General features: G+C 36.2%; 1 long non-coding RNA gene across 1 annotated transcript; it reads left to right on the top strand.

Moving 5' to 3' along the window:
- The first annotated feature begins 3843 nt into the window (after nt 1–3843).
- LOC132080696 (uncharacterized) lies at nt 3844–12273 on the top strand. Its single transcript, XR_009419597.1, has 6 exons — nt 3844–3969; nt 4207–4293; nt 6425–6519; nt 6780–6894; nt 11114–11167; nt 11638–12273. It is a non-coding gene; the product is annotated as an uncharacterized LOC132080696 (long non-coding RNA).
- The last annotated feature ends 338 nt before the right edge of the window (nt 12274–12611 follow it).

Genomic DNA, 12611 nt, shown 5'->3' with positions numbered 1-12611 from the left:
GAAAGGAGAAGCTCCTTGGCTCCTTTTACAGGAGCTTAAATTTGGGACTGCTGGATGAGTGTCCAGGAATGCTCTCAAATGGAACCATGGAGTCCTACCTGTGCATGAATCTGGGTCATTTACCACTCCTAGAGTTTTGGGTGGGACTATGAAGTTATTTGTATTTTACAATGGATGCTTTTCTGTTACATGTTGTTACATAATGTTCCAAGGACTTTATGAGTAGGAAGATGTGGATAAATGGTATAATTTGGTCAGGTCTACTGACAGACATCAGAGCACATCTCTCTGAATAACTTAATTTCTAGACCTCAGGACCTGTGTGGTTTGGGTTACATTTTTCTTTTTTTCCCTTTCTTTCCCTTTCCCTTTCCCTTTCCCTTTCCCTTTCCCTTTCCCACCCTCACCCTCTCCATTTCATGCAGACAGTTTTGTATCAAGTACAATTTTGAATGTTTCATAAAAAACTGCTCTAAATTGACTCGACTGAGGGGCATAGGGTCAAAGGAAGTATAAATGTGATTATAGATTAAATCCTAGTAAGTTATGAATGCAGTATTTTTGAAATGTGCTGATGTTTTTGCTACTTAAAGCAGTTTTCAACTTACACACATGAGAATACTTATATGTGACTTAATTAGCTGAAAAAATGGGCTCGTATCGTTCTATTAGTGTAACAGAAATTATGCAAATTGCAGAAGAAAATGTTAGTTATTATATCAACCAATGAAATATATTATATACTCCCTAGACAAGTTTAGGAAAATACCTTTATGCTTTACAAAACCACTGTTAGTTATTTTAATCATCTGTTTCAAATGCAAATTTTGGAAGTTCATAAACATTTAATCCATTATCCATAAACTAAAGAACATTTAGGTGCTTGCATGCAGTTCTGGTGATGCTGCACTCGTGCACTTGAGGGCGCAGCGTGGCACCAACTGGCTCAGGTTTCTCCATAAAGAATTGCAGTTTTCTGAGTCCCCTCTTTAAGGTGCAGGACACAAAGAGTTGGAAAATTTGCAACATGTAATGTTAGAAATGCAAATCCTGATTTTCTGCTGCATTTAATTGTCTCATTTTCTGAGTTCTCTATGAGTGACACTGCATACTAATTAGTAAGATATTTAGAGAGCTTAAACCAAAAGTGAAGTCAATAAATCTTTTGCTAGATATTTCTTTGTTTTAAATAGAAACAATATTTTCTCTCTCCTCTTTCCTTTCTCAGTGTGTTTTTCCTTGCAGAGCTGTAACTTAAATTTGATATACCATACTAAGGGATAACTCCTAGACCCTTTGATTCAATAGGAATTTTTATAGGGTGAAAAAGGGAAAATATGTTTTACAGATGTACAAAAGCACCTTAATTATTGACAGAATCAAAGGGAAACCTGAGCTTTGGGTTAATGCAGGTGTGCAGCTCAGCTTCACCGTGTCTCTGTTATCAGGACACATTATCACATTACAGGTTTGGCTAATTCCTCATCAGGCCTTTCCATGCTTGATGGAAGCTTGAGTAGGCAGGTTAGATGTTAACAGTGAGATTGCTTAGTGATCTCTGACCAGAAATCCTTTGAAATATCTTCACTGATCCATCTGAGGGAATTAATCATATGTAAGCATGTCACCTTTGGAAACAGAACTGAAAAACACAGGGCTCTAGTCACTCCAGTGGTTTAAACTAGTTTAAAGGGCCACTGGAGTGCTGCTGTTCCCCTTTTCCTGCAGCTGTGTGTTCGCATTTCCTTACACAGCCCAGGTCCTGACAAGCCAGTGGAAAGCAGCAGTGAAAGCCAGTGAAAGCAGCAGGAAATGCAGGCTGGGTCTCTGTAGCACCCCAAGGCCATCTGCCTCCTTGTCACCTCTTGCCTCTGGCCAAACCCCTCCTCAGCTCCCTTGGCCATTGGCCATCTGAGCCATTTCAGTGCACTGAGTTGGCAGAAAACTAATACAACAAAAGTGAGTAATTGTTCTGCTGATTTAATGCACTGAAAATGCTCATATTTTCCAAATTGTTATTGAGAGAATCACTTCCTATATGGATGTTCTGTTCAGCCTCCAGTGTTCTGTCTGCCCTGAGTTCTTCACATGGCAGAGACTCCACATTAGCAAAACAGATGACAGAGTTACTACTGGAGTGTTTTATCTTAAATATCCTTTTTTTTCATCTTTTTTTCAATCATAGGGACTCCTGGCATCATACCAGCATTGGGGGAAAAAAGGACCAGGAATAGAAGGAGGAATCATTGTTTTGGTAAAGCCCACAAACTTCAAGAATCCAATGGATCAGAGACTTTGTGATTAGGAACTATATCTGAAGGAGCCATCTTTAGATAAAGAGGATATAGAGAAAACAAGATATACCTATAGACTGAAGGTTTGTATGTGCAACAGCAGAACCTCCCCAGAAACCACCAAATTATTATTCTTTAAATTCTTTCTGTATAGATCCTCAGTTTATACTGTTCCTGACTCACACATTCACCTTGAATGCTGATGATATTGTCATATAGGCAGATGTATCTTCCTTCCTCAAATACTGAGAAACAGAGCAACCCAGGAATCATGACAGAATTTTCAGCTAGGAAAAGAAAAATAGAAGTGTCAATAACACCAAATGCATTTAGTGTGCTACAGGTGGCATTGATAGAAGTGCATACCATGGCAAATTTCTGTTGACATATCACCTGATATAATACAGATCTCTTTAAACTATCTCACAAAATTAAGAGAATTCCTTTTTCTTCAGCAGACCTCCTTCCTAAGGGTGAACATCAAAGATGAAAGTTACAGAATTGTGAAAGAGCCATAATTTATAACAACTTAGGTGGCAATAAAGAAGTGTAATGATGGCCTCAATGAAGTAAAGTGGAGATCATTAATCTTTTTAGGTGGAACTTTTAAAAAATTTCTAGCAGTGTGAAAAAAGAGACCTCTAATTGAATTGCCACTTTGTGCAAGTGGGGAGGCAAAGACACCTCTGGTAGATGGCTGTGTTTTGTTAACAGAGAGTGGTAATTGGCATCCCACTGTGAAGATACAGTGTCTTGCCATCTTGCCTTTTCTCTTTGGTCTAATAATTTCAGAAGATTTTACACATTGCCTTGACTGCTGCGGGAAATAGTTTTAGTATTAATAACTATTAGTATTAGAAATAGAAATAGTGTTAGTATTAGTAATTGTAGCAAAATTTTCAGGACATCTTTTAAAAAGCAAAAAAACCCCCCCAAACCCTCATCTGAAAATGGTTCTATGGACTGAAGTGAGGAAGGAAAAATGTGAAGCCCAAATGTAGTATAAATGCTTAAGTTGAAGAGTTTTGTTTTTCTAATGAGCATAAACCAAATATGTTTGGCTTTTAAGTACAATAAGAGCAATAAAAATATCCCATCATTCTCTGCCAATTATCACTTCAGGCTATGAGCTTGTCAGAATTCATAAGCTCCCAGTGCAGTATCCAGCACTGCCAGGAAATGCTGGTATTGATTCCCCTGAGTCAATGCTTTATGATGGTTGGGGGTGAGGCCACCCAAGGCACTGTCACATAATCCTGAGGCCCTGCTTTGGTTTTTACCTGTGTCAGGGTTGCCATAAGCACTCTGTAAGCACAGAAGGAAAAGATCATTTCTTTCTCTGTATTATATTGGTGGGTAACCACTGCTGCCTTGGAACTCGCACAACAGGCTGACTTTTCAGGTGCATCTCCAAAAGTTCCAATTATGATGATCCTTGCCAATCAGGCATCCCCTCCCAGGACCTCAGTGGTACTATTGGTGTTTTGTTTCTTAAAAATCCACCACCACTTTCAGGTAAAGGATAAAATATGGAGATGCTGTGGAAGAAGTAAATGGGATTTAAAGGCAGTCCCATGTGTTGTGTTTTAGTTGCAAATTGAAAAGTCATTGAGGAGTTGCATGGTGTCAGAAAAATAGTTGGTTTTGATTTTTGGAGAAAATTTTATGTTTACATGTAAGTGGAAGAGCTGATTGATTAAAAAACTTCACAGTTCACTATTAAGTGATGCTGCTTTTTACTTATGAGAAGAAGCTTAAGGGTTGAGACACTGGAGGGAAACTTAGGTATTTGTTCTATTCCCAGGCCTTGGGTAGTTTATTTATGTTGTGACACATTGCTTATGATTCCAAACTTTGCCTTAGTGTTCTTTCTACAGAATGGTCACTATCTTCCTTAATTTTCTCTGTGTAGGCTGCAGGCTGTTTGGAGCAGGGACTTCTCATTGTATCACTAAATCCATGTATCATGCCTGGCACAACCAGAGCTAATGTGGTTTGGGTAAGTAGATATATATTTAAAGCCACTCTTTAAAAAAATTATTGTAAAGTGCTGCTGTTGAATTGGAGTGCTTCCAGTTAAAGCTACTTTTATGTCTGGTTATAGAGAAAATGTTTCACAGTGAAAGCTATAAATTTTCATTAACCAAAACCAACTAAATTTGCCACAGGCTTCTAACTTCAGCTTATTATGTGTCTTTGAAAGTAAAGTATTTCTGCTATTTGTTATTTGTAGAGACTGAACTGTAAAATCTATAACTGCTCAAGAAATTATGTAGATATGATGGATCCCAGAATAAGAAAGATGGAGGGAAGGAAAGTGCAAAATTTTGTCCTGAATAAACAGAATGTGAGAGAAGATTTTGAACTATTTTAAGACTGTAGGATAACAGCAGAGAAAAGGTCTATTTTTCCCCTTCTATGACTGACTTATGATGTCTTACTCTTGTGCTCATATTTTATAAAACCCATTTAAAGAAAATATCAGTTTGATTCCTGATATAGTCATGACCAGTATTTTATCATAAATCCAGCTTTTTTTTCAGGCTAGCCTCTGGTAAATGCAGATACAAAAAAAAAAAAAAAAAAAAAAAAGCCACTATGGATCTAGGTGCAAGTTAACTTTTTCAAAATAATTTCTGATACAGATCTCTTTTCATTTGACTGTGACATTCTGTAGAGATTCCTAATTAGCTAAACTTCTTTTTAAATTCAATTTTAGATCAAAATCAGAACAGTCAGTTGTTTGATTTCCCACTGGTGGGGAAGTGAGTGAGCAGCTCCATGGTGCTGTGTTGCCAGCTGGGGTTAAAGCATGACAACTCATTATGTAAAGCTTTACTCCTAGAGCAGCTCTGAGATGCACTGAGCACAGAGTCCAAAGGGAAATATTTGCTTTGTGCCTGAAGTATCTTTGAAATTTATTAAAAGCAGTTTTGCAATAGTTTGCCTAGATCTGAACTTTGGGCCTTAATCCTCAATTCTGCCTTTTGGATTTCTCTTCCTCCTTTATGTTCCCTAAGTGGCCAGAGGTGATGGTGTCATGATCACATTGCTGCCTTAACCAAAATTTATATTGTTTTATGAATAGGAACTTCACTGGCATTAATTAAAGATATGATCCCTGCTTGTTGAGAAGGAAAACAACCCAAGTGATTTTAGATTTACTAATCAAAATTTCAATCTCTGCTGTGAATAATTGACATGAGATCCAAATCTCTGTAAAGTAGCTGTAATTTACACTCATGAACAGGACAGAAGCCACAGGAAGCTGGTAAAAATTTGCTTTGAGAAATTTCCTTAGGTTAGGGGCCTTCTTCATGATAACAGTCGTAAGATTTATTGTTACTTTAATTTAAAATTCCAGAAAACCTTTATATTTCAGGACAAATCAAATGTAACATGCATTGTCCTTAGGGACCATAGGAAGAAGAGACTGAACTGGGAGTTATAAAAAATTTAAGAAATAAAAATAATCTCAGATGTTTTCCTGCACAGATTAATAGATGTTCATCTTTGGTATTAAGTCTTGCATTATGTCTGAACCACAGCAGGAGCTCACAACCTCCAGAAGAACATAACTTCCTTCTTTTTTCTGCTTGTTTGTCATCAGCCTGTTCCTTCCTTCATCTTCTTCCCTTGGCTCAGGAACTCCTCTGACACCATGAGCTGATTCAGCTAAATCTGACTAAAGGAGCAGAAAACTACAGCCCTCCAAATAAACCCCACCACAAAAACCCCAACCAACCAACCAACCAACCAACCAACCAACCAACCAACCAACCACAAAAAACACTGCTCCCCCCCACCCCAAACCCTAATTTTTTTTTTCTGCTTATTTGGAGAGTTGAATGATCTCACTAAAAGTCAAGTGAGTGGCAGAGACAGTGCAAGGATGAAAACATAATTGAAGAGGGACCTAATTTCTCCATAGGAAATTATATCTTGCTTCAGTTACAGGGCAGCAACTTTTGTTATTAAATTGAAAATCTAGGTGTAATGCTTTTTATTTTCTAGTAAGTCTCTACCTTTTGCAATTTAAAAACTTTTAAAATGTTACAATATGCATTTTTAAAAAAACATGTCATATATTAATTTGTTACATTTACATGTTACATTTTTTCTCTTTTTAGAAGACCACCAATACAAAAATCTAATCTCTGTGAATCATGCAAGCTGGCAATGACATCTTCAGTATCTGCTGCAATCTGAGAAATCTGTTCTATAGGTAGAACTGAACAATCTACTTTTCTTTAGCATATGCCTAATTTTATTATTTGAGTGATCTTGTTTAGGAATTAAATTTGAGAATTTGAGCCTTGCAAACACAAAAAATTAGACATCTCAGGAAATGCCATGTTCCCATTTTTTAATTAGTTCTCCTTCTAAAGATTTGACCTGTTAGTGACCAGTTCTGGTGATGGTTAGACCAGTCTGATTTCCATATCACTGTCTGCACATCTTGACTTTTTCCTTTGACTGTGACAGTTTCCTACCTGCTATACTGCAGAGTCTGATGAAAATTCAGCTGCTGTGAGAAACATGTGGCACCAACACTCTGTGATGACTCAAGAGCTGGCAGGGAGCCTTACAGTTTTGCTGAGTAAGTTTTTATTTCTGAGTTTGCAATTTAATGGCTTGTATTTTTGCTGGAAAAACTTATACTGTGATGTGAGAGTTAATATGGCTTGTTTTTAATTTTCACATTCCCCTACCTATGACTTTTTCTATTGTTTCACGGTATCAGTCTAAAATAAGAGTTTAAAAACATTGGTCTCCTTTTCAGAATCTGAGAAACTTCCACACACCTTTTACTCTAAGTTGTTTCTTACAACTGCATTGAATTGTAAAGCATAAAAGAAAGAACCAGATTTTTTTTTTTTATTATGGTGATAATAGAAAATATCATGAAATAAGAGCTATGCCTTGATATAAGTAGCAATTTCTGCTGGACTGAATTTCTGTCTCAAAATTCCCAGACCTTTCAGTCTTAAAAAGACAAATTTTTTTGGTACCACTATTAGAACCACTGCATTGTACAATAGGAAATAAAAATCAAATTTCACAAGGTTTTACATTTTTCTTTACAGAGATACACTCAATTTTTATCTTAATATTGAACTATTGTAAGAACTCATGGGATTAGCTTAAAAAGACCTCAGTGTGCTGCTACCTCCACATTTGCAAATGAAACTTAAGAAACCCAACCTGGGAAACCTTTTTTTAATATAGTTCTGAGTATACAGTTCATTACTGTCACTAAAACCTTCAGATTTAGCTTGACTTAAATGTCAGAAAATATTATTCAGGTGTAGAAGACACCAAAGATCACATCTAACTGTTATATTGAATCTTAATTAGCAGGGAGACCATATAAAACTCAGAAGCTTCTGTGAACTAAGAAAACAACCCTGACATTCTCTGCTCAGTTCTGGATATTTGTTGCTGACTTTGATCTCCAGTGATAATCTCCAAAGACCCAGGATTCTGACTTGCTTAAAAATTGGGTTTACTTTCAAACTTTACTGTTAAGTCATTATTACCAAATAACTAGAGGGACTAGAACCTCATAAAAAGCATTTTATTTCCCATTACAAGAGTTAGAGTTCAGGCAACAACATTACATAAAGCAAAGCTTGTTTCTTCTCTGCAGCTCAGTTTATTTAGCGTTAAATAAATTCTGTGCATTGACACTCTGTCCTGTTGCGTTTATAAGAATCAGCAGGTTTTGTGCAAGTCCATTATGTTTAGAAAATATCACAATATTTTTAAAAGATGTAATAACCAAATAGTTGGGAAAAGGCCTAATGCATCTTTGCTTGAGCAGACCGCAGACCACATCATGGACTCTTCTGGCAAGAAGGGAAAAATAATTTTTTTCTTCTAGATTTTCTTCTTTGATATTTGTTCTTGGCAGGATTATTTCTAATTAGATTGTTCTTTTTCCCAGTCTCAGAAGGGACACATACAGTACATGAACAAGCAGACTTGTAGCTCATGTAGCTAATAAAGTGCACTGCCATGGCAGCTAAATTTGCATTTTTAAGAAGTCCATTGTCATGACTAATTACATAATTTCCCTTTGTGATGTAAGAATGCTATGGAAGCAATCTGTAAAAGACTCTGCATCAAACTTCACATTATTTGGACTTTTATTATGGTTAAGTTAATGAATTTGCAGTGTGATCTTGAAAAATACTTCAGGTGTTCAGAAGCCTGAGGTGAATTTTATTTGAGAGGGCCACATTAAACAGTCTCTTGTACTTCTCTTGTAATTTAATTGGCACCATATCACCTGTATTATTAAAGATTATTGGGATATCAGTATCTGTTTGTTTCTTCCTGACATTTCCATTGTTATGAAAAGCAAAGTTGAAATCTCATGTCAGAGAAGTTGGAAAATATGGTTGTGTTGATATTTAAACACAAGCAAAGCAACTCTAAGCCTGTTTTCTCATTTCTGCCTTGAATAAGTAAAAACCATTCCTGGTGTTTTCTGGACAAGATACCTGCCAAGATCAATGAACTAATACACAGATTTCTGTGATGGGCTGAAAAAGTAAATGCACCAGGGAACCTTTCTGAATATTTATGTAATGTTGCCATTGCTATGCATTCTGTGGGAATGTTATGTGTGAGGAGAAATGGGATCAACACTTGGATGCTGAAAGTGATGCTTGGAGAGGATGAGATAATTTAGCATTATGAAGTTGGGTTGCAAACCTTTTGGTTGGCTGCAGCACACAAACCCTGATTACTTTGTGTCACTGAAGCCTGTGTTTATCACGATGTGAGCAGGTTTCAGTCAGTGCTCAGCTGGCATTTTTAATCAATTTTTATCCATTTTTTAAAATGGAGCTGATACAAACTTGTAGTTTTCAGTTTGTGGGATGTTCTGAATTCCACGTTTTGTTTTCACCTCCGGATATAAATCAATGCACTTTCCAAAACAATTCTCAATGCAGCTTTGTTTAAACTGACACATTGCTGACAAAAATGGTCTGTGATAGTCCAACATAGTTTTTCGCATGGCTGCTTTGCTGCATAGAACTTCATTCTGGTGTATTCTGGGAAACTTCAGGTATGTAACTATGTGTCCTCTGTCCTTTGGGAAACAGAGTGATACTGTTGTCACAAAACATACAGGACACTATGAACACTGTAAGTTTTACTTCTGAAATTTAGTAATGATCTTGCCAGTTTTACCATTTGCTTTGGATTATGTTTTCCTGCATTTTGAACGACATACTCCATTTAATGGCTAAATTCCTTTATTTTCATAGCCATTTTTTTCAATGTTTTCAGGAAAACCATGTTGAGATGTAAATTTTAGATCATGACCTCACTCTGATGAGTCTGCTTAATAACTGAAAGAAAAGAGATCCTGTCCCAGAACTCACCATCTCTATGAAGTTGTTCTGTGGCTCTATTTGACAGAGAATGGTCAGTCACACTGATTGTGTTAGATCTTGCCTGGATTTATAGGTTATCAGATGCTGTCTGGGCAAATCTTTCTGCAAAACCTGCTGGAAACTGGTATTTGTTACATTGTCAGGTGCAGCTCTTCAGTGCTGTGGATGTGTCTTGAGGCCCAAACTTCACAAGCTTACCTAGATCAAAATGATTTTATATTTTCTTTTTATAAAATAATTATTTTTTAAATGATCCTGTATAATTGGATAGTGTGACTTATTTTAACACTGGGAAATAGAAAAAAAAGAAAAAAAGAGAAAGTAGGTGCACTGACTTTTATGAAATTTTTGTTCCTAAGGCAACGACTTTCAATTTTTTTTTTTTGGTGACTATTGATTATCTTTTGGTTCTCATTGATAAAATACTAAGGGAAAGGAAATAGCATGTGTTCATCTGGTGTACAGGAAGTGTGGTTTGACACAGCCAAGTGGATTTTAGGTGGTAGATCCTAATAAATAATAACACAGGAGTTACTTTAACTAAATTTTAGTTTAAGAAACAATGCAAAATGTAGGTACTTAGTCAATTGGATTCCAAGAAAGAGGAAATATAGGGCATATAATAATATGTTACATATAGAAATGCACAGAAACATGACTTTTCATTGCATTCATTGTTTTCCTAATATTGCATGTCTTAATTTTTTATTTTCTAATTTGTACCTTTTACACTGTTTCTAGATGAAGTCAGTCTCTTGTAGTCTGTGACTGTCAACTATTCCCTTCAAGAAGAGATTATTGACCATTTTTTGAGTTTACTGTTGGTGAAGAAGCCATTTAAAATAATTTTAGTAGGGTTGACTAAAGTCCATAAGTGACATGATATTTGAGCTTTTTATCCTATTGAATTCAGGAGCTGAAAGTGACATAGTAATGAAAAGTCAGAAGGGGGAGAAGTGGATCAATATATTGCTAAATTCTTATTGAAATTCTCATGCTTAGACTGTTCTGGGCGGTTTTATTTCTGCTTAACATTTGCTGAGTAAAAGTCATTGCCCTAGAGAGGCAAGATTTATTGACACACAGAGATGAAAATGATCAGCTAAAAGGTTTCTGCACAAAGAGAATCAGAATCAGCTGAAGCACTACAGGGTGGCTCATATAGAGGAGGCTGAGTGATTTCAAATAAGTTATTAATGTTCAGAGCTGAAAGCTGAGGTTGTTAATATTATACCAATTGTTTATTCTTTGCTTCTTTGTAGGGACCATAAAATTCTGAAAAATTTCAGCTATATACATATAGGCATATATGTTCTATACACGCACATTTTGCTTTTTAGGGTTCATAAAGGCTTTATTATATTTCCATAGATTTATTTTCTAATTAAGTACATAGTTGTTTATTCATAGATACCAGCTTTGGAAGAATTGACTTTATGGAATGTTCCTGCAGTCCTGACAAAGGTAAAGCTCTGTGACAATATATCCTGGTTCATTAGGAATCATGCACACTCATTTTTTATTTGATTTCATATGCCACATACTCAGCATCTTGGTACACCCTATTTAGCTTTTCAAACAACTGAAAGATGTCAGCATGATTTGGCTTACAGTGCCCATGAGCCTGCCAGGAACACAAGGCAGAACCTCTGCTTTTTGGCCTAATGAAGAGCAGGTTTTTTCCTCAGACTTGACTTTCTCTTGACTTTGTACAGGCAGAGTATAGTAAGCCTGGCAAGTTTAATTGTCAGAAGATCAAATTGAATTACAGTGTGGTTCAGTGCTTTCAGAAGTCAAACATAGGGAAAAATTCATCTTCTAACTAGGTGGCATTCAAAAGAGTTTACTAATCTTAGTAAGGTTACCTAAAATCCCAGTGTCACCACATTTCTGGAGATAATCTCTAGTGGGCACATTTTGCTTCCTTCATCCAGTTGCTGAATGGACAATCACCCACAGGAAATCTGTGAAGTAAAACCTGCTGTGTCCTGCCCTGGTCTGCAGCACAAGTGCTGGGGTGGTTCTTCAGTCACAGGGCCTGGGAGAAGCAGAGAAGGTGCTGGAAGCTGTGCCTGGTGCCCTGAGTCAGAGCTGGGTTTGAGCAGGGAGTCATTTCTCTGTTGAGTCCTGACCAAAGGACAGGGCTTTATTTATCTTGCTCTTTCTCCTCATTAAAGCTGGAACATTCTAAGCAAAAAGTACTAAATAAAAAAGACTAAACACAACTCACAATTCAGAGAAAATGAGATGAGAGATCACTGAACACCAGACAAACCTGGAAGTATTGAATAATTACATATACTGTAGCAGGCAATGTTGTATGAAATTTAATTCTAGGTTTCTCACAGGTTTTAAAGCTCTGAGCAGGTTTTATTTTGAAATAGAAATGATTAAATGTAATTTTTCAATAGTTTTACATGATTAATGTAACAGGCTGATTTTCCTTTGAGTACATCATAAATACCATTCACATTGGTATGCTATATATGGAAAGTTTTATTGCTGCAGCACTTTATGAAATTATTCTTTGGGAAATTATAGATATTCAATGAATAATTCAAGGGAAAGAATGAAACAAAATCTAATAAACTCTGCATATGACTGAACTTTGACATTATTACAGTAAATGTATATACACAAACCTCGCTGTTATTGTGGAAAAATGATCTGAGTAGAGACTGACTTTTGTGAGAAGAGATGTTTCCACACTTTAATTATCAGAGTAGAAAAATGACAATTATTAACCAATTGATAATCTGAACACCAATCATGCTTTCTTCTCTTTCCAGAGAAGTGAAGAGCAAAAGATATAAAAGATAAACTGTTGAGGAAATACTGGCATTTTGCCTGGGGTTCCAAGAATTATAACATTTTCTGTAAGTCTAAAATACTCCTGTAAATCAGAAAA

Source organism: Ammospiza nelsoni, chromosome 16 (genome assembly GCF_027579445.1).
Source record: "Ammospiza nelsoni isolate bAmmNel1 chromosome 16, bAmmNel1.pri, whole genome shotgun sequence".
Lineage (NCBI taxonomy): Eukaryota > Metazoa > Chordata > Aves > Passeriformes > Passerellidae > Ammospiza > Ammospiza nelsoni.
Note: the sequence above shows the minus strand (reverse complement) of the source record. Positions and strands in the feature narration are given on the sequence as shown.